The sequence below is a fragment of the Danio rerio genome, chromosome 20 (genome assembly GCF_049306965.1).
Source record: "Danio rerio strain Tuebingen ecotype United States chromosome 20, GRCz12tu, whole genome shotgun sequence".
NCBI lineage: Eukaryota > Metazoa > Chordata > Actinopteri > Cypriniformes > Danionidae > Danio > Danio rerio.
In genome coordinates, this window is record NC_133195.1 from 45757762 (window position 1) to 45783662 (window position 25901).

The 25901-nt window shown below is 36.3% G+C and overlaps 1 long non-coding RNA gene across 10 annotated transcripts in view; it reads left to right on the forward strand.

Annotated features, from left to right (window-relative positions):
* LOC137488687 (uncharacterized) overlaps positions 1-25901 on the forward strand; it is a 149975-nt gene that overhangs the window by 80186 nt on the left and 43888 nt on the right. For 9 of the 10 annotated variants that reach the window (XR_012396041.1, XR_012396039.1, XR_012396040.1 and 6 more), the window contains 2 exons: positions 11449-11532; positions 25014-25136. This is a non-coding gene — a long non-coding RNA (uncharacterized lncRNA). Of the gene's footprint in view, positions 1-11448; positions 11533-14019; positions 15736-25013; positions 25137-25901 lie in introns of those variants that run through there. The other variant, XR_011007851.2, reaches the window with a different exon arrangement.

A 25901-nucleotide genomic window follows, 5' to 3' on the forward strand; every position in this document is an offset into this window, starting at 1 on the left:
GTTAATGAAATTAAATCTTTTGCAAATCCTGCGATCCTGTGTGTGATCCCAGGCATTACAGTCTTCACAACAAATGGTTTACTTCGCTTTAACTTAATTTAATAGGTTATGAGGTTCCAACAATTTTTATTTTTTTTAATATATAATGGGCACCTATAATGAAAAAACTGTTTTGGGAGCTGTTTAGACAGAACTGTGTTTTTTGTATAGTGTGTCTACAGTCATATTGTTATATATATATAATAAAGTGGCCATGAGCGTTTATTCATTCATTTTCTTGTCAGCTTAGTCCCTTTATTAATCAGGGGTCGCCACAGCGGAATGAACCACCAACTCATCCAGCAAGTTTTTACGCAGCGGATGCCCTTCCAGCCACAACCCATTTCTGGGAAACATCCACACACGCATTCACACACACTCATACACTACGGACAATTTAGCCTACCCAATTCACCTGTACTGCATGTCTTTGGACTGTGGGGGAAACCGGAGCCCACGCGAAGGCAAGGAGAACGTGCAAACTCCAAATACCAACTGAGATGAGGTTCGAACCAGCGACCCTCTTGCTGTGAGGTAACAGCATTACCTACTGCGCCACTGCCTCGCCCATATGAGCGTGCATAAAAATATTAAATTAACCTTGTCAAAAAAATACATAAATTAATAGAATAGGTATAAAATGAAATAAAACAAACATTCTCTCAATGATCCACAACCTCTAGAATTATGTAAATGTTAAATTATGGAAACTTATATTTGTCGTTGTGGAGAAAGCCAGCCATTTCCTCCATTTCCCACAAAAAGAGATTTTTGAAAATCAAACTGCTTGTCATTTTTTCCATTTCCTCAACTTCTGCTATTATTTTGAACCATTCGTCTTTAGTTTGGGTTTATTTTTAGGTTATTGCTTTTTACTTGTTGCCAATAATATCTTAAATAGATATCTATCCTCCTTTTTAAGTTTAATAGGAATATCTCCTAGATAAATTACATTGAATGATCTAGGAATATGAAGATCAAAAATATCACTGATAGCGGAGTAACAAACGTTTTTTATTAGCGTTTTTCAAAAGTTTTGTGTACAGGAAACTAATCCCTACTCAAACTGATCCATACTGTACGCTGAATCATATGGGCGAATGCAACACGTAGGGACAAACAAAAATCGAGAAGAAAGATATTGGTACTTCATTTTCACAGGGGCAAGAAATTCCACCCAGCTCAAATGTGTTTTGGCAACAGTCCTGACTCCTCGTCAAACCCATGACTGTCAGGGTGGGTTATTTCTGGCAGCGACTCAGATCCAGGCAGGGCCGGGCCCATTAGCGGTTAAAATTAGGGTGTCCCGCTTGTAACAACACACAGTCTCTTCCAACAAAGGCGTGCGATGGTCGAGGATAGTGGTGCGCTAGGGTGCGGTGTCATGGTCATGTGCCGTCCATCATGATTTGGGAGACAGCTGAGAGCCAGGGGGGGCTGAGCGAGGGGTTCAGGGTAGTGGAGAACACCCTCGGGCCAAGCCTTTTTGTGCACTATGAAGTCATGAATGGGCTCCTAAAACATTATCAGTGTTGGTTGATTGAAACTCACAGGTGAGACAACTAGCACGTGCGTATGTGCGTTTGGGATCAGAAAGGTTAGCTGACAAACGAAGCACTAGCTTTGTGTTTTTCAGCTCCGGTGGGGCGATTAGGGCACCCGGTGGACAATACAACACAATATAAGATGATTTGATTGTGCCTCTGCAGAGCACATGGGCAGACGTGTCCTTGGTCTGTGAACCCTCTATTGAAGTTTTTGTTTCTGTGGCTTATTTATAAGGGGCCATTGGGGCTGAGGGGGACCACATGTTTCCGCAATAAAATAAATCACGTTTCTTTTAGTAAAAGATCATCGCTTTACGTTTAACCAAAAAAAGGTTTTCACAACCTAAAGATTCTGGCCTCTGAGAAGCATGGCTTTTAGGAGGTAATTCATGAAAAAAGCACCAGAACAATTGCTGTTCAAGGATATGTGAACATCAGATTTTTCGAATGCACATCTCTTGATTGATTGCACTATTCAGTATAAATAAATGTGTGTAAGGCACGTTTGTCTGAATGGTGGCGACCACCTTCAGAGGTAGTCAAAACTGCATTTGATTGGTTTGCTTTCAAAAGTGTGGATGTTCTTGTGAGCGAATGCATTTAAAAAGCCACAAAAGACATCCATTCTTTGCCTCCTGACCTCATACATGATCATTATGGGATGTTTTGTCAAATCATACCAAAACTGGGTAATTCAACTTCAATGTTGTACCAAATCACACAGATTACAGTTAAAATCATAGTTACGATCCGCATCTTTTTCTTGCCTTATTGCTTGCTTATTAAATGTATGGTAGGCTAATTAAATGTATAGAGCGATTGTTTACAAGTGTGGAGTCCCGTGAAGGAGCTCCGGAGGGAAAGTTTTGTTTTGTGTTTACCTCATAGTTAAAGTTGTTGTATGTCTGCTGGTTCCTGACTCAAAATGAGCGAGTTTAAGCCACTTGTACATTCAGGAAGCGTTCAGAAAAAACAAAACAGCAGTGAAGAAACTCGACACAGAGACACATTAACACCTCACTGCAAACTAGTGTTTCGGAAGTGTTAATGCAGACCAACAGAGACAGCGCGCAGAAGTATAAATGCACAGCTACGTGCGCTGCATGCGCCGTGGTTGCGCCAGTCACTTGACACAGAAGTACAAACCAGGCTTTACAGGTAAACATACAATAAGACTCAGCAATGTGTGTGTGAGAGAGTGGTGAATATACAGTAGGTGACACTTTAATATGTGCATTACCGCAACGCCTTGTACCGCCGCCACTCGAAAGGAGTATGAACCTGTTTTTAGGTATAAGTGCAGTTTGCAAATATGCCGCCAGGGGGCACAAAGGGACTGGATGCAAACAAACAGAAATAGCCTATACAGTAGCTGTAAATACTCTGCTACATGTAAATAAAGATAAACAATGAAAGAAAGAACTAATTTCTTAATCATTTAAAACTGGTTAACAAGCTTTATTATCACTGTAATGAAATAAAAGACAACTAAAATGAAAGTACAAACATAAATACAAATAAGTAGGCCTAAATAAATAAAGCAGTGTATTAGCCTAAATATAGAGAGGGCATATAGGACTAATAAATAAGAAATAAGCTTTTTCATTTACAGTTTTAATTTACATTTTCGTTGTTGATTTATATTTTACTATCTCATTTCATGTCTCAATTACTGTACATGAATAATAAATGAATAATTAAATAGACCTAATTATTTATTTAAAGACATTACCAGCAAAACACTGAAAAACGGTCCTACGCTATTTTCATATACACCTACTATAATTTAAAAAGAAAGCTGCAAAGTGTCTATAAGTGCCTATATTATTTTAATTCATTTCTTCTGGAAATAGTCCATGTAATCAGTTTATGATTCTTTTCCAGCTGTATGTGTGCAATCAGGGAGAGAACTGGAACTGGTGTGTGTGTGTGAGCTGCATGATGGGATTTGAAGTCCCGTTCCATGACAGATTTGTTATTCTCTAGTAATCTGCAACTGCTAGATTGCTGGTGATTGTGACACAAATCATTGTTCTGAGGTGTAATAGATTATTTAAACTTTAAACACAAAGCTGCCAGAAAGGAAAACTAACCAATTATTTACTTCAGTCATACACTGTCAAAAATGCTGGGTTTTAACTTATTATAAATAAGTAGTTTGAACATACAGCAGGTGTAATCTTTTGAGTGTAAGATGGCGTCAAAAACCGCTGCATTACAGATAAGTATATGAATGTGAATGTATGTACAGTATTTGGGTAATCAATCAGAACTAAGAATTCCAGAGAGCCGTGTAATACTCATGAATACCATAGTGAAAATAGCATGGATATGCAAACATCAGACTTTATATCCCCTTCCATAAAAATTGCCACCTTAATACAAAAAACTGTGTAGTTTGTGCATACTTAAGAAACATTTTTCAGCATTGCTGCATTTCCTCGGTCAAATTCCATGCTTTTCCTTCAAAGACTTTTGCCCCCGATTTACCTTTCATATCAATGCTACTCACTTATACTTGCAGTGAGCATTCTCACAAAATTATACTAGGGTCAAAATTCTTTTACCAAAACATGAAAATTGATCATTTACACAATTTGACTGTGACAGAAAGCCCAACAGCCAATGCATTTGCTGTATTTGAGAATATATGCATATGTGATGTGATGGTATGCTGGGACAAACAGTACATATGCGATAATTAGATGTCCTTTTTATTCTTGAAGAATATATTATTAGCATACACTCACCGGCCACTTTATTAGGTACACCTTACTAGTACCAGGTTAGACCTCGTTTTGCCTTTAGAACTGCCTTAATGCTTCATGGCATAGATTTAAGTAGGTAATGAAAATATTCCTCAGAGATTTTGGTCCATATGGACATGATAGCATCACGCAGCTGCTGTAGATTTGTCGGCTGCACATTCATGATGCGAAGCTCCCGTTCCACCACATCCCAAAGGTGCTCTACTGGACTGAGATCTGGTGACTGTGGAGGCCATTTGAGTACAGTGAACTCATTGTCATGTTCAAGAAATCAGTTTGATATGATTAGTGCTTTATGACATGGCGCGTTTTCTTGTAGGAAGTAGCCTGTTCTTAGCTGACAGGAGTGGCACCCAGTGTGGTCTTCTGCTGCTGTAGCCCACCCGCCTCAAGCTTTAGCATGTTGTGTGTTCAGAGATGCTCTTCTGCATACCTCGGTTGTAACGAGGGGTTATTTGAGTTTCTGTTGCCTTTCTATCAGCTGGCAGTTTGGCCATTCTCCTCTGACCTCTGGCATCAACAAGGCATGTGTGCACACAGAACTCCAACTCACTGGATATTTTTTCTTTTTCAGACCATTCTTGTAAACCCTAGAGATGGTTGTGCGTGAAAATCCCAGTAGATCTGCAGTTTCTGAAATACTCAAACCAGCCCAAGTGGCACCAACCATGCCATGTTCAAAGTCACTTAAATCACCTTTCTTCCCCATTCTCATGCTCGGTTTGAACTGCAGCAGATCGTCTTGACCATGTCTACATGTCTAAATGCATTGAGTTGCTGCCATGTGATTGGCTGATTAGAAATTTGCGGTAACGAGCAGTTGGCCAGGTGTACCTAATAAAGTGACCGGTAAGCATATACATATGCAAACATCAGATTTTATATCATGTTCAATAAAATTTACCAAGGTCAAACGGTGGAGTTCTACTACTTCTACTAATATTTTCAAAACTGCTGCCTAAACAGTCAAATTTAACATGTTTCAAAGATTTTGTTCCTGATTACTTTCCATACTGAAAAAAGAGAAGAGTGTCAGTCCGAAAAGATTGCAAGAGACCTCTTGGATGCATGTTACTATCTGTTGGAAATGTTAATGGGTCTCGAATGACCACTTGTAATCAATTCACTGTACAAACCTGGAGGCCATTCATATTTTTGTGTGGTCTATGTACAGAATGCATTTTCCATTCCACCACACGGTTTTCATAGCTTTTTATTTTTTTCTCAACAATTGCTAGATGCATGAGTTTGACCATTGCAATAATGTCTCATATCTTTTACAGCATTTTTCTTCTTGATATGGCATTTTAAAAATGTGACGCTAAAGTTACTAATAGTTGAGCTAATTTCTTTTCAGTCCACTCACATGCATTCCCTGTTTGTAACAGCATAAATGCATTGTACTACATCAATTTGATCCATAGATCATGTTGAAAGGTGAAATAACCATACTCATTGATTTTATTTAGTGGTTAGTATTTGTAGATAAGTTATTATTGTGTTGTTAGAAAAGAGTTGTGCAGCATTGTTTGAATTCTCAGGATGATCTGATTGCTATACTGTACATTAAAGATCAGACAAAGATGTCTGCTGTTGGCATTAAAAGCAGTGTGGTGTACGGTAAAATTTAAGCTTTCTTTTTGGCCTCACAGCATGAAGGTCACTGGTTCGAGCCTTGGCTGTGTCATTTGGCATTTCTATGTTGAGTTTGCATGTTCTCCCTGCGTTCACGTAGGGTTTCCTCCGGGTGCTCCGGTTTCCCCCACAGTCCAAAGACATGCAGTAAAGGTGAATTGTGTAGGCTAAATTGTCAGTAGTGTATGATTGTGAATGAGAGTGTATGGATGTTTTCCAGAGATGAGTTGCAGATGGAAGGGCATCCGCTGCGTAAAACATATGATAATATCATACATGTAAATACATACATGATATCATACATAATCTATAGTCATGTGCATCTACCTTCCTTGGTAAAACAACAATAAAAGTGATATATTGAACATGTAATACACATGAGTTCACCGCTTTAATTTACAGTACAGTTTCAAATCGTGGTTGTGTAAAAAAAGTTGTCTGTTATCTGAATTCCAGCTATTATCTGCAAACATTGTCACCTTAATACCTTTTTAAAGGGATAGTTCACCCAAAAATGAAACTGGTTCCAAACCTTTTTCTATTCTGTTGTTTTTATTTTTCTATTGTTGTAAACCATAGCCATTGACATCCTCTGACAATTTGTAAGGAAAATGTATACTCTAGAAGTCAATGGCAGTGGCATGGTGGCTCAGTGGTTAGCACTGTCAGCTCACAGCAAGAATGTGGCTGGTTCAAATCCTGGCAGGGCTAGTTGGCATTTCTGTGTAGAGTTTGCATGTTCTCCCCGTGTTGGTGTGGGTTTCTTCCGGGTGCTCCCGTTTAGCCCACAGCCCAAAGACATGTGGTACAGGTGAATTGGGTAAACTAAATTGTCCATAGTGTATGGGTTTGAATGAGAGTATATGGATGTTTCATCCGCTGGTGCCGGGTGCTGTTTTTGCACATTTCAGTGTTTACAATTAGATTACATCAAAAAGAACACAAGTAATTTTGACAAACTATACGTCAGTCTGAAGCTACAACCCTTAAACAGCCATTGTAGCTAGTTGTTTTTCAAGGGGAAGCTTAAAAAGAATGTATTTGTTAAATTGTGTAAGTTGTACAGAAAACGCTTATTACATATGGAGTACATATCATCGTAATAACAAGACACAAACACATTCATTGCTGTACGTCACTGTTTATTTTGAAAGAGAAGAGTCCACAGAACAACATCCTATAGTTAACATTTAGTTCACCGACACAATAGTGTTAAATCATGGGTGGTTGTTCATTTGTTTATGTCACCGTTTCTGCCGGAGACCTGTTGTTTACATTGTGTACCATGTTACTTGCATGTAAAAGAGAGTCTTTCTACTAAAAGGCAAGACGATGTCATAGCTTACAGTGTTGAAAATAAAAGACCACGAACTGAATAAAAAGTCAAAGTTATAGTTACTAAAATCTAAACAAAGCAGTCAAGCATTTTGACGTTCTGCATATGATGTCTGTCACTTACTAACGGGACTAAGCGGAAGGAAAATGAATGAAGTCAATGGCTTCCAGTTCAAAATATAACAACATGTATGGAAAAAGTGATCATTTAAGAATTGTCTGTTGTATTATTTTACATCTAATATTTATGTTATAATTTTTGTTTTGTTTTTAAATTATTTGTATTATAATTTGTTTACATTATTTTCCTGAATGTTGATTTTGTATTGTGAATTTTATGTTGTGTGCAGTATAAAAGTTTAAAATAACAAAAAAAAAACATTTATTTAAAATATCTTCTCCTGTCTTACACAGAAGAAAGAAACTCAAACAGGTTTGTTACTAGAGAAGGGTGAATAAATGTTGACAGATTCCTCCATTTTGGGTTAACTAGCCCATCAATGACATTATAAATAAATGTTTTATCAATGTTTGTAGAATTTTTCAAATTGAAAAGAAAAAAAAAACGTGTAAATATTTAGGGTTGTAAGATAATTTTATGATTTTGAAAGAAGTCCCTCATGCTCATCAAGGCTGCATTTATCTCTCAGTAAAACTGAAATATTATTCCAATTGGAAATAACTGTTTTAATTCAAAATATTAAAAAACATTCCAGCTGTCAGTGTCACATGATCCTTCAGGAGTCATTCTAATATGCTGATTATATTCATTCATTCATTCTCCTTCGGCTTAGTCTCAATTTCAGGGGTTGCCACAGTAGAATGAACCGCCAACTATACCAGCAAATGTTTTACACAGCGGTCTCCATTCCAGCTGCAACCCAGTACTGGGAAACACCCATACACACATTCTCACACACACATACACACACACTCATACACTAAAACCCATTTAGTTTATTCAATTCTTTGCATATGTTTGGACTGTGGGTGAAACCAGAGCACCCGAAGGAAACCCATGCAAACACAGGTAGAGCATGCAAACTCCACACAGAAATCCCAACCAGCCCAGCCAGTACTTGAACCAGCAACCTTCTTGCTGTGAGGCCATGCCTCCTGCTGATTAAATGATTAAGAATATTTATTTATTCATTTTCCTTCAGCTTAGTTCCTTTATTAATCAGGGGTTTCCACAGCGTAATGAACTGCCAACTTATTCAGCATATGTTTTACACAGCAGATGCCCTTTCAGCTGTAGCCCAATACTGTGAAACATCAATACACACTCATTTACACATACACTATGGGCAATTTAGTCCATTCAGTTCACCAGTAGTGCATGTCTTTGGACAGTGGGGGAAATCAGAGCACCAACGCCAACACATTTCTGACCACATTTAGTGGTCATTTCTGGTTAATGATGTCAGAATTTAACAATATTTTGGAATGGATGTTTGTATGGTCTTTTCTGGAAAAATTACGGAACGTCTGTGTGAACTCTGTGTAAATCTACCAGTAAAGTTGTTTCGGAAATTTTCTGGATATTTGCCGGTATCACTGCGTGAAAGGGGCTAATGATTTGATTTTATGAGCAATAGGATTCTACCAAACAAACTTTAGACCAATGATTAAAGACACTGCATCATCATCTGTTTGTATGCCTGTATAAAAACTGGCCTCGAAGGTCTGCCCTTTGAGCAGCCAGAATGTAACCCCTTGTGTTTCTTTTGTATTGTTCCCTTGCTGTAAGAACACTAAGATCTCAGAAAATGAATATTCATGAGTCTTTGATTCTCTTTTTTGATTCGGACAAGTTTTAAGTTTTAACGTTTTAACTCGTACTTACTTTTTCAGTAAGGTCAGCTTGACGCTTTTAAGGCAAAAGGTTTTCTCTCTTTAATTAAACCAACTATATGTGTAAAATGATTACTTCAAAAAGTGAGTAAGCCAAAACTCACAGCCTCAAAAATGACAAGATTTCACTTAATGTTAAATATTTCTGATGTAACTTAAAACAGTTAAGTTCATTTAACTTGCACATAGTTCATTAACTTAAAAATTAGAAGGCAATAAATTTAGTCACTTTTTCAACTAATCACACTAAATACACTGTAAATGAAATTTGCCTGTAAATGAATATGCCTCATTTTTTTTTGTGGAATCACATTAACTTTTCCAGTGGTGCGACATGATGGCAGGGGTTAGCACTGTCACATCACAGCAAGCCGATAGCTGGTTTGAGTCCTGGCTGGGTCAGTTGGCACTACTGTGTTGAGTTTGCATGTTCTCCTTGTGTTCCTGTGGGTTTCCTCTGTGTGCTCCGGTTTCCCCCCACAGTCCTTAGACATGCGCTATGGGTGAATTGAAAAAGCTAAATTGTCCGTAGGGTTTGTGTGTGAATGAGTGTATGGATGTTTTCCAGTAGTTCCAGTAGGTTGCAGCTGGAAAGGCATCCGCTGTGTATAACAAATGCTGGAGAAGTTGGCGGTTCATTCCGCTGTGGCAACCCCTGATGAATAAAAGTACTAAGCTTACAAATCAAATTGACTAAAATATTAAGTCAACCTTTGTATAACAAGGTTAGTTGAAACCAAAATAACTGTCTGGTTTAGCTCAGCTACCAAATCCGACCTCCGAAGACTACATCGAATAGTTTGGACTGCTGAGTGTATCACTTGTACAACCCTCCGTACTCTCCAGGAACTGTAGTTATCCAGAGCAAGCAGAAGGGCTGCCAAAACCACTCTGGACCCCTCACACCCAGCACACTGCCTCTTTGAACTGTAATTCTGTTCGACTTTACAGAGCAGTGTGCAAGAGAACAGCCCAACACAGAGACAGTTTCTTCCCTCAGGCAATCCATCTCTTGACATTTTAATGATAATACTTATGAAACAAACATCACTACTTGCTATCCACTTTTATACACATATTAAACAACATACTTGACATGGCAATTTGCACATAACAGCTGGATATATAACGCTGTATATAGTAATATACCTGCACATACACTTGTCAATTTGTATATTTGCATTCACTACTTTTATTTATTAAATATATTTCAAGAGTTTGCCCTTAGCTGATGATTAAGTTTGGAGCTTGTTTGGCATGCTGTCCTGGGAGAGGGCCCGAGAACTCCCCTGCTTGATAATGTTGGAAGTAGATTAATGCTATGAAGTGTCTATGCTGTCAATTTAGATTTGTCAATTTACTTATGTTACATGTTTTTGGTTTGTGGGAGGAAACCAGAGGGCCCGGTGAAAAACCATGCAAACACGAGGAGAACATGCAAACTCCGCACAGAAATGCTGACCTGGCCAGGAAGTGTCCGAGCCGGTGAGATTCTTGCTGTGTGGCCGTTGGTGCTAACCACTAGGCCTCCGTGCTGCCCTGGCAAGGAAATGGGAGAAGTAGGGGTGGAATTCTTCAAGACGAAGATGGCTGAAGTGAGATACTCTGGTTATTCATAGTGGTTAAGGAGTCGTCTGATTGGTAAATCAGTGTTAGCTAATGTGGACCAGGTGCTATCAGTCATAAGCATGTGCTCCTCTCGAAATTAGTTTATAAGTAAACTTCACTTATTATCTTTTTTTTTTTCTGTCATGTCTCTGTAATTCTGTAGCACTGTAGAAGCTCTGATATGTATGATATGGGTGAATGTAACCCCATTGGTTCTACACCACCCAACCCGCTCAGAGCTGGTATCGAACTGGCAACCTTCCGCATGGGAGTCGGTTGCTCTAACAAAGAGGCTAAAGACCATGGCCTCTAGCGTCTGTCGCTAGAGCACCTTTAGAGGTCAGAGGAGTGAGGTTTACCTGCACAGCACACATAGCTGGCCTCCGTTACATGAACATACCTGGCAATAAATCTGATTCTGATTAAGTTAAAGCAACATAAAAATATTTTTTGTCTTGATTTCTGTGGATGATTCGTGGCTGAATAGTAAACATTTATTTCCAAATTTTTTTATTATCTAAAATCAGTACACGTTAATGTGTTTACTGTCAATTTTAATCAATTAAATGCATCTTTACTGAATAGAAGGATTAATCTTATAACTTCAGATTGTACGTTTCTCATCTTAACCATGCTTTTTGTGTTGCTTGTGTGTTTTATAGATGTGGCCGGGCTGAAGAATCCTTTGGGCCGATGAGGGACAGCTGATGACAGCGAAATCAGATTAGCAGAAAAACAAGTGTAAGGTACATACGGTGGGGCACCTAAAGCCGGCCAGTGCCTGCAGTCTGACCCCGGTGCTGACAGAGGCAGCTGTCCCGTCTTTTTTGCCCTTCTCTGTCGCCATTAATTTCCCTCAAAGGCCCCCAGTGACAGTTCCCTCATAGTGGCCATACTTGGAAACAAGGTGCATGACAGACATGGGGAGTATAGGATGCACAATTTAGGTGTACAATAAAAAAACAAATGCTGAGGGACCATTGAGGGCATATGACCGCTGTCACCTGGAAAGAAAGAAAAAAAGCTTCATCTTATTATTCAGTGTTTTAGTACATTCAGGATGTTGTAAACTACACTGTAAAACAAGTTGACTCAACTTAAAAATTTAAGACAACAAACTTCAAGACATTTGTTTACTTAACTTAAATTGAGTCAAGTGAAGTAATAGGGTTGAAAGTCAACTCAAAAAAGTCTTGAAGTTTATTGCCTTAATTTTAAGTTGAGTCAATGTTTTTTTTATTACAGTGTAGTTTGAGTATATATTACATTCAAATTTTTGGGGAAGTAAAATGTTTTTGGTGATATTCTTGAAATTAATGCTCACAAAGGTTCGATTAATTGGCTAAAATGTTATAATATTGTGAATAATTGTAATTGAAAACAATTTTATTTATTATATTTTAAAATGGGTGTCACGGTGGCGCAGTGGGTAGCACTGTTGCCTCACAGCAAGAAGGTCGCTGGTTCAAGCCTCAGCTGAGTTGCAGCAGGAAGGACATCCGCTGTGTTAAACATATGCTGGATTAGTTGGCGTTCATAACGACCCCTGATTAATAAAGAGACTAAGCTGAAAAGAAAATATTTTAAAATGTAATTTATTATGGTAAAACATCCAAGCAGAGATTTTCAGCACCATCACTCACAGTCATCAGTGTTACATGATCTTTTACATGAAAATATTCTAATATTAATTTGACAGGGATATAATAATAGAATGGTTATAAAATATTCAGAATGTATTATTCAGTTATGTATATAATAATAATTCTTGACATATTTTCAGATCTGTAATATATTTTTCTCTTAAGTGTTCAGAAATATTTATAAAAAATACTTCATTCGTATTGAAATCAGTGATTTAATTCTCAGCTATGAAATGTCATATACTGTATATTAAAAATTTAATTTATGCAATTGAATAATACATTGCAGTAATTAAAAAAATTATGTAAACGGTTCATTTAAATATAAAAAATATAGAGATAATTTCAGTGTCAGCCCACCACAAGAAATCCACATTAGATTTTCCTCATTTCATTTGAGCATTCAAAAATTAAATAATAATAATAATAATAATAATAATAAAACAAATGACTGAATCCCACTGACATTATTGGCTTAATTTTCAAAACTGAAATGAAATCAAATTAACGCAATTGGTTACAAAATTCTAGTACTTATGAAATCAACAAAAAACACACACAAGATCACAGTCCAAAAATTTGTACACCCAAATTAAAATGTTGGGGAAAGATATTAAATAAAATTGAAATAAACAAGAAAAATTAAGAGAAGCATAAAAATATTATTAATTTAGGATTAAAAGTAATTTGTTTTTGTGCAATAACTCATTTGCATTTAAATTAATTATCTTTTCTCTTTCTATTCATTAATCTGTTCTGTGACCAGACTCTTATTTTAATGGATTTATATATAAATTGATTTGAGCATTCATAATCATTCATTCATACATTCATTTTCTTTTCAGTTTAGTCCCTTTATTAATCTGGGCTCATCACAGAGTAATAAACCGCCAACTCATCCAGCATTTGCTTTACGCAGCGGATGCCCTTCCAGCTGCAACCCATCACTGGGAAAGACCCATACACTCTCATTCACACACATAGACTACGGCCAATTTATTTTGCCCAATTCATCTATAGCGCATGTCTTTGGACTTGAGTGTTCATATATTAAATAATATTTCCTCTTCATCATACTGAATCCCAGGGAAATTATTGATATGAGTTTCACAGGCACAATATATTTTTAGCTTTTCAAACATTTAAAAATGACTGTAGAATCATTCTGAATTATAATAAATCTATCTGTCGATTATTAAAGCATATTGCATTCATCTATTATATAATCATTAGCGTACTTAAACTTTCAGCCCTCAAATTTCAGATTCCTCAATAAATATTTTGCTGATTTTTAATCTGTTTTCATAATTTAATATGTAACAGTGATAAAAATCAAACCTGAGAGAGAGAACGTGAGAAAAAACAAACTTTTGAGAGTCTAAGAGTTTGATTAAATTCTATAAATCTTGCCGATTCGATTTTAAAATGCCTTTTTTTCACTGCGGTTTCTCAAGAAAACCACCATCAATCCAGTCATCGCTCCTCTGGGCCCTAAATATGGCCTCTGTGCTATGTAAATGAGATATGTTAATGAATAGCTTCTTTCAGCACATGCAGTGCAACACAACAATTCTGTCTATGTGTACCTAGGCTTGTGTTTATGAAGAGAGTGTGCCAAGCACTCAGAGTAAATGAAAATATACACTGGGAGAAGCATCTCAGGCATCTCCTATAACAAGCTGCAGAAACTCTCTAAAGCATCGCTGCTATGCTGTGGGGAATCTTGAGAATCTCAAGCTTAAACCACCAAGCCTTCGAGACCTCGGGGGCAACATCACCAGCCGCTCACACGATTAAAATGATTTTCCAGGATCTGGGCCACAAAGGTTAATGTCACAGACAGCTGGAAAGTGATGCGCTGGAGTCTCATTTGAACAATTTGCACGCCATTGAGAACGAAAAAAATGAAACTTGTCACATACTTATTGTAAATATATTTGATGCGTATTTGTTCTGAATTGCAACTTTACAACTTTATCGAACACCTTTGAGATTGAACGATGAAGCATTATTAAAGGGGGAATTATTATACCCATTTTTACAAGATCTAAAATAAGGTTCTGATGTCCCTAAGAGTATGTATGTGATGTTTCAGCTAAAAATAACACACAAATAATGTTTTATGACTCTTTGAAACTGTCGCTTTTAGGTTTTGATCCTAATTGTGCCATTTTGAAGGCTGTCACTTATATTCAAATGAGATTGTGCTTTTAAAAAGAGGGCGGAGCTATAAACGCCTGTCTGTCAGCATAGTGGCAGAATCAAACTCTAATGGTGGATGGCTGCCTCTCACCCAGGGCTGTCTATGCTAATGAGGCAGAGAACGTCACTAATGGACAGGGCTTCTCACAAAGGGAGAATGTCAATCAAAGTGTTTCTGCAGACTGTTTGTGAAGTGTGATTCTAAAAAAAATGTAATTAATATAATTTTACTATTAGAAGCTGGTTATATTCACAGACTGATACACATAACTGTGTTTAAACCACTTATGAAAGTGATTTTTGCAACCCAGGCTCACTCTGAAAACCCCTGTATATATTTCTGGAGCACGCCAAATTGTCGCAGGAGCTACGTTTTTGTTTTTGCAGTTTTTGGATCCACCAGAGGCCGCTGTGTACACTTTTTTAGATCTCAAATTTTTCTCAGAAGTGCCATTTATGCTTGATGATCTCGTGTTAATCCTCCAGAGGCAGCTGTTGCCTGACTGACTGACTGACTGACTGACCGATCAACTGACCCACCCTTCTCCTTTCCTAAACCCAACTAATAGTGTTTTCAAAAGCAATCCAGAAAAAGAAAAGCCCTCGCTTGATTTCAACCACGTTTTCAGATTCTATCACATTCTCACCCTCTTATTTACTTGTTTATATTTTGGCTTTTGTATTTGTCTTGCCTACTTTTTTTTACCAGACTTAAAACCCTTCTTCGTGATCATCTCCTCTCTGCGTCTGAAGTTCGCCGACATACACTGCGAGCCACTGGACAAACTGGTAAGAGCAGAAAAGCCGTCCAAACGGAGGTAAGCAGTCAGCTGGTAAATAAGAGAAGGAACAGCGTCATACCGCCTTGTAGCATTCGTTTTAAAGATGAAGTGCAGCCATATGTACCTCTGGCTACATAATTCGTGATCTCCAGAAATGTATATACAGCTACGCTTTCAGAATGAGCATGTGTTGGACTTTTGCATAATAGGTTGCCTTTAAGATATTTTCGAAGTTGGTTTTATTAAGACATGAATTGTTCTAATTGTGACTTTACAAACTCTTAACAACTTTGGGAATAAATGAGGAAGCATTATTTAATGTATTGGTGTAATTAGTTTTATTAAGACACAAATTGTTTTGGATTGTGCCATTTTAAAATCTCTAAAGTTGCAGTTACACTGCACTTTTCACCCCATAGACCTCCATTCATACACATGCAAATGCGACAGACCGGAAACGCAAGCTCATGAGACAAGTTTTGTTTTTCACTGTAGGGTTGGGTAAATAGCTGGCATCGCAATCCTCCGCCTTGCCTCTGTCATAACAGCAACCCGCTCACGAAAAATACACATGGCCTTGTTTACACTAATACGTCTTTGTTTTAGGTTGGCATTTTAGAAGAAAAACCAAAATCCAAATCCACACTGGTGTTTCACGTAGCATTTCTGAAAAGCCCTCCTACCACACTATACCACTGAAAACGCACATCTTGTGACCACACACACACACACACTCTTTCATGCACTGCAGTGTGGGCTATGCGGGCGTCTGATTCTGAGCTCCTGCAGTCACCCCAGAGAGCAGTGCACGTCAGACAGTTTATCAAGGATGTACTGCTGAATCCCGTCTCACTATAGTTGTTAAATGTGATATTTAATTAATCTTGTCTCTATCTAACGACTCTTCTGTCTTTTGAATCTATCAGGTAACGTGTCACAGCGTCAGTACACCGCTTCAATCTTTTGTTTTCACGCTTGTACTTTGTAATTTTAGCGATAACCTCAAAAAAAAAAAAAAAAGTGCGGAAAAAGTGATTGACAGGTGGTAATTTGTGTGAAACTCATCTTTATTTATTTATGATTTGTTTATGGGTAAAACAAAGACCATGCGGGTCAGGTAGTTAAAACATTGGGCTACAAATATTTAATTCATTATGAAAAGTTAATTATCCATAAATAATTAATTCATCACTGCCTACAACGACGATGCCATCGTCCATCGCAATGCTTCACATTAGACATCGTACGATGCCAAATTGCTCGACATCGTCCAACCCTATTACACTGCATTACAAAGTTCAAGCTTGGTGAACTCTACTAACTCTACTCTAGGTGAACCTGTGAAATCGCATTACATGATTGCGGGAGATCAACTGAAAATCGAAACATCTCTGGACAGAAATTAAAAATACGGACCAATTGCTCGCTTTTTCAAATTTCTAAACATCTTGTTTAATCCCACCCCTTTTCACAGCACCGTATGACAGAATTTTGCGTGTTCAAACTCTAGTGTGACGACAGCACAACACTTGGGGGATTAAGTGAAGCATTATCTAATGTAACATTGTTTATGGTTTGATAAAGACGTGTCCCACATAGAAATCTGATGTATGCAAATCACATATTGCATTCAAGTTCATATTTGAATATATGGATATTTAAAATCTGTAAGGGGAAAACAGTGGCTTAGTGGTTGGCACCGCCTCCTCACAGCAAGAAGGTCGCCGGTTTGAGTCCCGGCTGGGCCAGTTGGCATTTCAGTGTGGAGTTTGTATGTTCTCCCCGTGATCGCATGGGTTTCCTCCAAGCGCTCTGGTTCTCCCCACAGTCCAAAGACATGCTCTATATCTGAACAGAATAAACTAAGTTGGCTGTAGTGTATGTGTGTACATGTGATACTGTGTGGGTGTTTTCTAGTAGCGGGTTGCAGCTGGAAGGGCATCCGCTGTTTAAAACATATGCTGGAAAAGTTGGCAGTTCATTCTGCTGTGCCGAACCCTGATAAATAAAAAGACTAAGTTGATGGAAAATTAATAAATTAATGAAGTTTGTCATTTATGTCTTTATATTTTGAAATATAGCAAAAATGACCATTTTCATATGTTTTTTTAACCATTGAAATTTATATATATATATATATATATATATATATATATATATATATATATATATATATATATATATATATATATATTTATATTTGTGTGTGTGTGTGTATATGGATGAACATATAATTATATCTAATATTGCTTGAACGTATATGTTTATTTGTAGTTCCAATGGCTGAAAATAATATAAAACTAGACATTTTTTTAATATTCTGAAATATATGTTGCACATGTAATATACATTTTATATATGTAAAATCCTAATATGAACTTGTATGTAATATGTGTCATTTTCATATATTTCCATATATGCCATTTCTATATACAGTATTATTATTGTAGAATTATTAACCCGCATGCAAAGTTATTCTCAACTGATTTCTAAACATATTAGTTTTGAAAACTCATTTCTAATAAGTGATTTATTTTATCTTTGCCATGATGACAGTAAATAATATTTGACTAGATAATTTTTAAGATAGTATTCAGCTTAAAGTGACATTTAGAGTATTAACTAGATTAACTGCACTGAAAAAAGTGTTGCATGCAGAACTGTTGCAAACAATTTATTTCTGTAAAATTTAAACAAACAAATTAAATTTAATAATGTTCAACTAAATTTGTTTGTTTAAATTCAGCCCAAATAAACAGTTAACGTAAAAAAATTGAGTAAATCCAAGAAATCATCTTTGAATAATTTTTTTCAGTGTGGGCAGGTTAGTGTAATTAGGCAAGTTATTGTGTAACAATGGTTTGTTCTCTAGACATGCAAAAAAATATTGCTTAAGGAGGCCAATAATATTGACCTTTAAAATGGTTTTAAAAATGAAAACTGATTTTATTCTAGCCAAAGTAAAACAATTAAGACTTTCTCTAGATGAAAAAATATTATCGGAAATATAGATTGATTGTGTTAATGTTGGGTGTTAAATTGAGCAATGATCTGGGAGGAATGCACACTTTTACAGCATGGCACCTCTGAAGGGATACACTTGTTCCTCTTAAACCCGCTGGTAGCAGATAGTTGCGTATGGATCAAGTTCTGCATGGCACAAATTCCTGATTCATGTGGCGTCTCAGTAAAACCAGACATGGTAAATAAACATGGATGTACAGTATTAAAACTCAACGTCTTAATATAGATGTCAAAAGTCACAGACATTAATATGTGGAGAAATGTCAGAGGGCTTCAAAACAAGCAGAACTGTGTGCATAATTGTAAACAATTCAAGCTTTTAAAATGTTTCAGGATAAAAGGTTGAAGACAAAATTATTAGCCATCGTGTGAAATTGTTTTATTTTTTTTCAAGTTTTTCCCATGTGCTGTTTAATGGAGAGAAGAACATATTTAAACATAGCAGTCTTAATAACTACAGTGTAAAAAAATGCTGGCTTCCACACAGTTCTTTCATGTTGTTCCTACACAAATCAACTAAGTTAACTTAAAAGTTTTTACAAATTTAAGTGATTGAACATAAAACAATTAAGGTGTCACAAAAACAACCTTAAGAATTGAGTTGTTTCAACTCTTGTTAAATTGGTAGTTTAAACAAGCAGCAAAAGTTATTTTCTGAGTGTAATTTCTAATATTCTTTTTGTCTTTGTCATAATATTTTACTATTTATTTAATGTTCAGAATACTAGTATCCATCCTAAAGTCCAATTTAAATGTTTAATTAGGTTAAATAGGCGAATTAGGATAGATAATTAATTAGGCCAATCATTGGACAAGTCTTGTTCTGGATCCAATTTGTAAGGAGGCTAATAATATTTATTTGAAATATAACAATTTTACAACTGCTCATATTCTAGCCAAACTAAAATAAATTAGACGTTCTCCAGAAGATGAATAATTAATGAAAATAAATTGTGTTGGGGCAACACAAAGGAATTGTGTGGAACCCTGTATTTTAATTAGTGCTGTCAATCGATTAATAAAACGAATTATTCGCATTTATTTGCAATTAATCGCAATTAATCTTAATTAAAAGAGTGAAACTTGTCATTTTGGCTGTTCAAATGTAAAATTTATGTAAACTCAAGACAAATAAACTATTTAAATTCAATATATGATTGTTTATCAGAATTTTTGTTCAACTTGTAACACAGATATAAACTACACACCCGCGTTAAGCACTCAAGATACTCAAACTGCTAGCTTGAAAGCCATATTTATTACAGAAATAAAAACACAGACATGATAGTGCCATTTGAATTTCAAAACAATCAATGCCAATAACAAACAAAAATGATTTCCATGTTGGATTCAAAGTGGACTGCAAAAACAAAATCCAAAATACAGGAAATTGGAAAATTATAATAATAAAGTGTTGAATACAAACAATTCATTTAAAAGTTGAATTGCTGATAGTTGAGAACATTATTACAAAGTAGATACAGTTTTGCTTAGTCCTCCTTTACATTCAGCCAACACACACACACACACACACACACACACACACACACACATGTTTGTTTTTGTAAAAAGTGGGGACATTACATAGGAACCGTATATTGTATTGCCCTCACCCCACCCCACTCCTAAACCCAAACATCACAGCAGACTGTGTGCAGCTTTACTCTCTGATTAAACTCATTCTGTAGGATTTATATGTATTTTGAGAAATGAGGACATCACCAATGTCCTCATATTTCACCTCCTTTTTGTAATACCTGTATCATACCCATGTCATTATACAGATTTGTGTCCTGATGTACACACACACACACACACACACTTAAATAAAAATAAAAAAAACATCCATAATACAAATATTTAAAAAATTCTAATTAATTAATTCATTCATTAATTTACCTTCGGCTTAGTCCCTTTATCAATCAGGGGTCGCTGAGGTAGAATGAACCGCCAACTGTTTCAGCATTTGTTTTACGTACACAGCAGATGCCCTTCCAGCTGCAACCCAGTACTAGGAAACATCCATACACATTAATTCCCACACATTCACAATGGCCAATTTAGTTCATCCAATTCACCTATAGCGCATGTCTTTGAACTGTGGAGGAAACCAGAGCAGCCGGAGGAAACCCATGCCAACACCGAGAGAACATGTAAACTCCACACAAAAATGCCAACTCACCCAGCCGGGACTCGAACCAGCGACCTTCTTTCTGTGTCGCCACCGTGTCTTCCCTCTAATCAATTCATTGATGCTAAATAACAAAAATTAATACTAAATTAATTAATACTAAATTAATACAAAAACTGTTTAAGAATCTTTGTGAGTTTCTATCATCATTACCCTGGCCATTATTCATTATTGATGCTAATAATAGTTGTGTGTGTGTGTGTGTGTACTGGGCAGAGCAGCTTCAGAAATGTGTGTTGTCTGTGGCTGTCATGCGTTCACATCATCAGTCTCCAGTGTGACTTTTGCTTTGACTTGATCAGGTTTCATTTGAGAACTAGAAAAGCACTTTTATGTCAGTAGCCTGGGTCCTGTGACCGGCAGTATTTCAGGATGAGGTCACAGTCTTTTTCTTTACTCAGGCGCTCTGCCAGTTTGTGGACACCTGGCCCAGGACTGACAGCTCTATGGGCGTCTCCATCAATCACACACACTGAGTTATAAACAGCCCTGTAACTCTAGCAGGACAGCTGAAAAACACAGCCATGATACAAAATAAGAGTCCCAGAGAGAGAGAGAGAGAGAGAGTGTGTGTAAACATGCTACATAATCAGATGACCTTGACGATCTGTCTGTCTTGGCATCTGTATGTCTAGAACACTGTTTTTTATCATTACTATTCTTTCTATTTAATCCATCTTTCCATTTATTTAAATTTTCTGCCATCATTCTACCTTTCTGTCAGTTCATCTGTCTATCTATCTCTCCATACGTTCATCAATTTATCCATCCATCTATCAATCCATTCATTCATCCATCCAACTATTGTTGTATTATTCTATATATCAGTTCATCCATCTATCCAACTGTTCATCCATCCATCTATTGTTTTATTGTCCCATGTATCAGTTCATCCATCTATCTATTAGCCCATCACTCTATTATCAATCCATTTATGAATACAGCCTTAATTTTATCATTTAATTATTTGTCTGCTCATCCATTATTTTATCCAATTTCTATTCATCCCCCATCCTCATTATTCCATTTTCTGTTGTTCCATATATCAGTTCATCCATCTATCCATCCATCCATCCATCCATTCATCCTCATTGTTCCATTTTCTGTTGTTCCATATATCAGTTCATCCATATATCTATTAGGCCATCCATCCATCCATCCATCCATCCATCCATCCATCCTCATTGTTCCATTTTCTGTTGTTCCATATATCATTTCATCCATATATCTATTAGCCCATCCATCCATCCATCCATCCATCCATCCATCCATCCATCCATCCATCCATCCATCCATCATCATTGTTCCATTGTCTGTTGTTCTATATATCAGTTCATCCATATATCTATTAGTCCATCCATTCATCCATCCATCCTCATTGTTCCATTTTCTGTTGTTCCATATATCAGTTCATCCATATATCTATTAGCCCATCCATCCATCCATCCATCCATCCATCATCATCGTTCCATTTTCTGTTGTTCCATATATCAGTTCATCCATATATCTATTAGTCCATCCATCCATCCATGTTCCATTTTTCTGTTTTTCCATATACCAGTTCATCCATGTATCTATTAGTCCATCCATTCATCCATCCATCCATCCATCCATCCATCCATATATACATACATCCATCTATCCATCAAGCTTTGTATCATTTTATCATCTGCCTGCCCATCCATGCTTTTATCCATTATTCTATCCATCATCCATCCATTGTTTTATTGTTCCATATATCTGTTCATCTATCCATCTATTATCATTCTTCTATCCATCCATCCATCCAGCATTGTACCATTTTATCATCTGTCTGTCCATCAATATTTTTATCCATTATTCTACCCATTCATTGCTCCTTTGTTCTGTATATCAAATCATTTATCAATTACTTCATCATCCATTTTGCCCATCCATCCATTGTTCCATTGTTCTATCCAGCATTCTATCAATATATTCTAAGTCTGCCTAACTGTCCATCTATTGTCCCATATATCAGTTCACGCATATATCAATTAGTTCATCCATCCAGCAATCTATGAATCAATCGTTTATCCGGCAGACTGTCTATCCATCCATCCATTGTTCGGTTGTTCCATATATCAGTTCATCCAACTATTAGACCATTATCCAGGATTCTATCATCCATCCATCTATCCATTTATCAATTTCTCCATTCCTTATCAATCCTTTTATTGTTCTATCCACACATACATTTGTTATTTGATTTTCATTGGCATATGTCAGCTTATCCATCTATATTTGTCCATTCGTCCATCCTTTTATCCATCTATCCATCCTTCCCTTCGTCTATCCTTCTATATTTCTGTCAATATCTTTCTGTTCTGTTATTCCATCTATCGCTTTTCCATTGACTCTGTTCATCTATCTTTCCTTCTGTCCATCCATCTGCCATTAATCTATAAGTTTATGAACTCATCCATCCCTTCATCTTTCAATCAATCAGCCTTTAAATCTCTCTATCTATCATTCTGTCAGCCTGCATTAAGGTTTTAATCAAACGCATTACTTCTTAATCTACGCAAACCGATCGGAGATGCTCGAGAAGCCCATAATTAGCTCGTTAGTGCCGGTATTTGTGTTAATTAACATCTACCTATCATCCAAACCCCGTTAAGTATGCTGATGTCGCACAGACACGTGGATTTTGGCCTCTGTGGGCAGCGGAGACTTTTTTTTTCTTGAGGAATACATTACAGTTGCCGAGGACTCGGTATTCATCAGCTTCAAGTCAGACAGGTCATTCATTCTGCCGCTATAAAAGGCATCATTATACACCCCTAAATACAGCATTTGAAAAACATTTCTCACATTTTAGTTTCGGGATCATCTGAGAATCTGTTCATTGACGTCCCGATATCGCTATCCCTGCCCCGTCTTAATTAAACATCTAGACATATCTCCTGATTAAGTCCCTTTTCAAGCCTTTTCAATGTCCTTCCAGAAGAATAGGCTTGTTTTTTTTCTTGGCCAGCATTTTTCCTGTCTCCTCCAAAGACTTTAATTGAATGCTCATATAGTGCGTTTGCTGTAGGTGAGCAGGACGGGACAAAAGGCAGGGCAGGAGACGGGATGAAAAGGATTTCGTCAGCTCGAGGATCCTTTCTACAAGCGCGCTCATTAACCGATGAAAGATCTGCGCTCTACATATTCCTCAAAATTACGCCGCAACAGGTGCAAATCAAAAAATGATTGTGTCTTGGTGATCTGACTCTTCCCCCCCCGTTTGTTGGTGCAAAACTCTCAATGTGCTGTTTTTTTTATTGCAAATGTTTGCATGCGCTTGAAGGGTCTTTGTGTTTGCGCAGAGCACGATTTTGAGATTTCGTTATGAAAAGAGACCGCTGTGCCGAATGTCCATGCATTCAGTGTTTTTGAATGGAAGTTGGATTTTTTTTTTTGTTGTACAATGGAGTGAGGAGACTCGTGGCTGCTTATGAAGCCTGAGAATATTCTATTAAAGGCCAGGAATAAAGCATCTCGGTGTAGTCTGCTGGTTTTCATGAAACAAAATAAAACGTTGAGGAAGGATGGGCATAAAATTAGATCTGTCACGATATCTATATTTTGTTGTATGATATATTACACCAAAATATCTTGCGATACATGATAATTATTGTCAACACCATTTTATGCCACTCATTCTACACTGTAAAATGTTTCGTTATTTTACAGGCATTTGCCGTAAAATAACAGACATTACAGACATTTACCGGAAATTAAAATTTAAGGACATTTCTGTAATTTAACTGCCGTTACTTTAAGGTAAATGTCTGTAATTTAACAGCCGCTATTTTATGGTTTTTTTTTTTTTCGGAACCCCAGTTGCCAAAAAAAAGCATAAAATAACATAATTTTTTACAGTGTATAATGCCAAAATGTTAAAAAATCTGTTATTTTATTTTATTTTTTTTCTAAAATGACCAGCTATAGCTACAGTACATTACATCTTTCATATTGCAGGAATATCATTTCAGAAAATAAAACAATACGTGAAACTCAACGAATCCTTAAAATTACGGCTGTCGATTTAACACATTCATTTAATTAATCAGTGATGGATAAACATAAGAAATAACAGATATACTATGCAAACAACTCATATTTTTTATAAAGCCTACTGTATAAAGTGCAGTTTTAAAAAAATCTCAAGTCATTTTTCTCTTTAATTGTTTCTTTATTTGAATAAAAATGTGATTATTTGCATTAATTAATCACTACATCCAATAATAAATCAGATATTTTTTCAAGAGCTATTGTAAAGTTGTCACAGAAGTGGTACGAGACCAGAGCTGTGAGTATGAATAACAGTTTGTTAGCATTTATGAACAGGAATGTAGTGAACAGGTATCAATCTTGCGTAGATGAGTACTGGACTAGATGATGGGATGGAACCGGAGACCGAAGTCAGGAAACACACAACCAGGAGGGAATCAAACTATGAAGGAGGAGAGACGCAGACACTGGAAATAAACTAGAACAGATAGGTAAGTATAACTATTGATATAAGGTTTTGCTGATCTTGAAGGTTTGTTCTTCATAAATGCGACGAGGCTGGACACTGGGATGGGGTGGGGATTTATGGAGCTGGAGTGAAGATCGTAATTGATCAGGAGGCAGGTGAGAGGGATCTTGATGATTGTGGTGACTGTGAATGGAGTGCTTCATGTGAATATGGAAAAGCTGGCCTGGCTGTGACAAAAGTATAGTATAGTGTAATTTTTAAATAAATATAAAATGGCCTGCTATGGCTACATTACAACTTTAAAATGTAGGAAATCAATACAAGTAATTTCAGATTTTTTATTTTTTTTTAAAGCTGACAAGTCCTTACAATGTTTAAATTGTGGCGTATTATTTAACACATCAATTGATTTAACTTAAAGTAATTTAATTTAAAAAAATATATAAAATATTTTAATATTAAATATAAAATATATAAAAATATTACTAAAAAAGTTAAAATATATATAAATATACAATAAAAATAACTTTTTTATGAAGCTTATAAATTGCAGTTATAAAAAAAATCTTCAGCAGTTTTGCTCTTTAGTGATTTCTTTATTCAAATTCAAATTAATATGTGACAAATTGCATTAATTAATCACTATACATCCTATGATTAATTAGATTTTTGCAATGCAGATCTATAGTATAGTTATTAAATAAATAAAAAATGACCAGCTATAGCTACATTACATCTTCATAATGCAGGAATATCATAAAATAAAACAATACATAAAAGTCAAGTC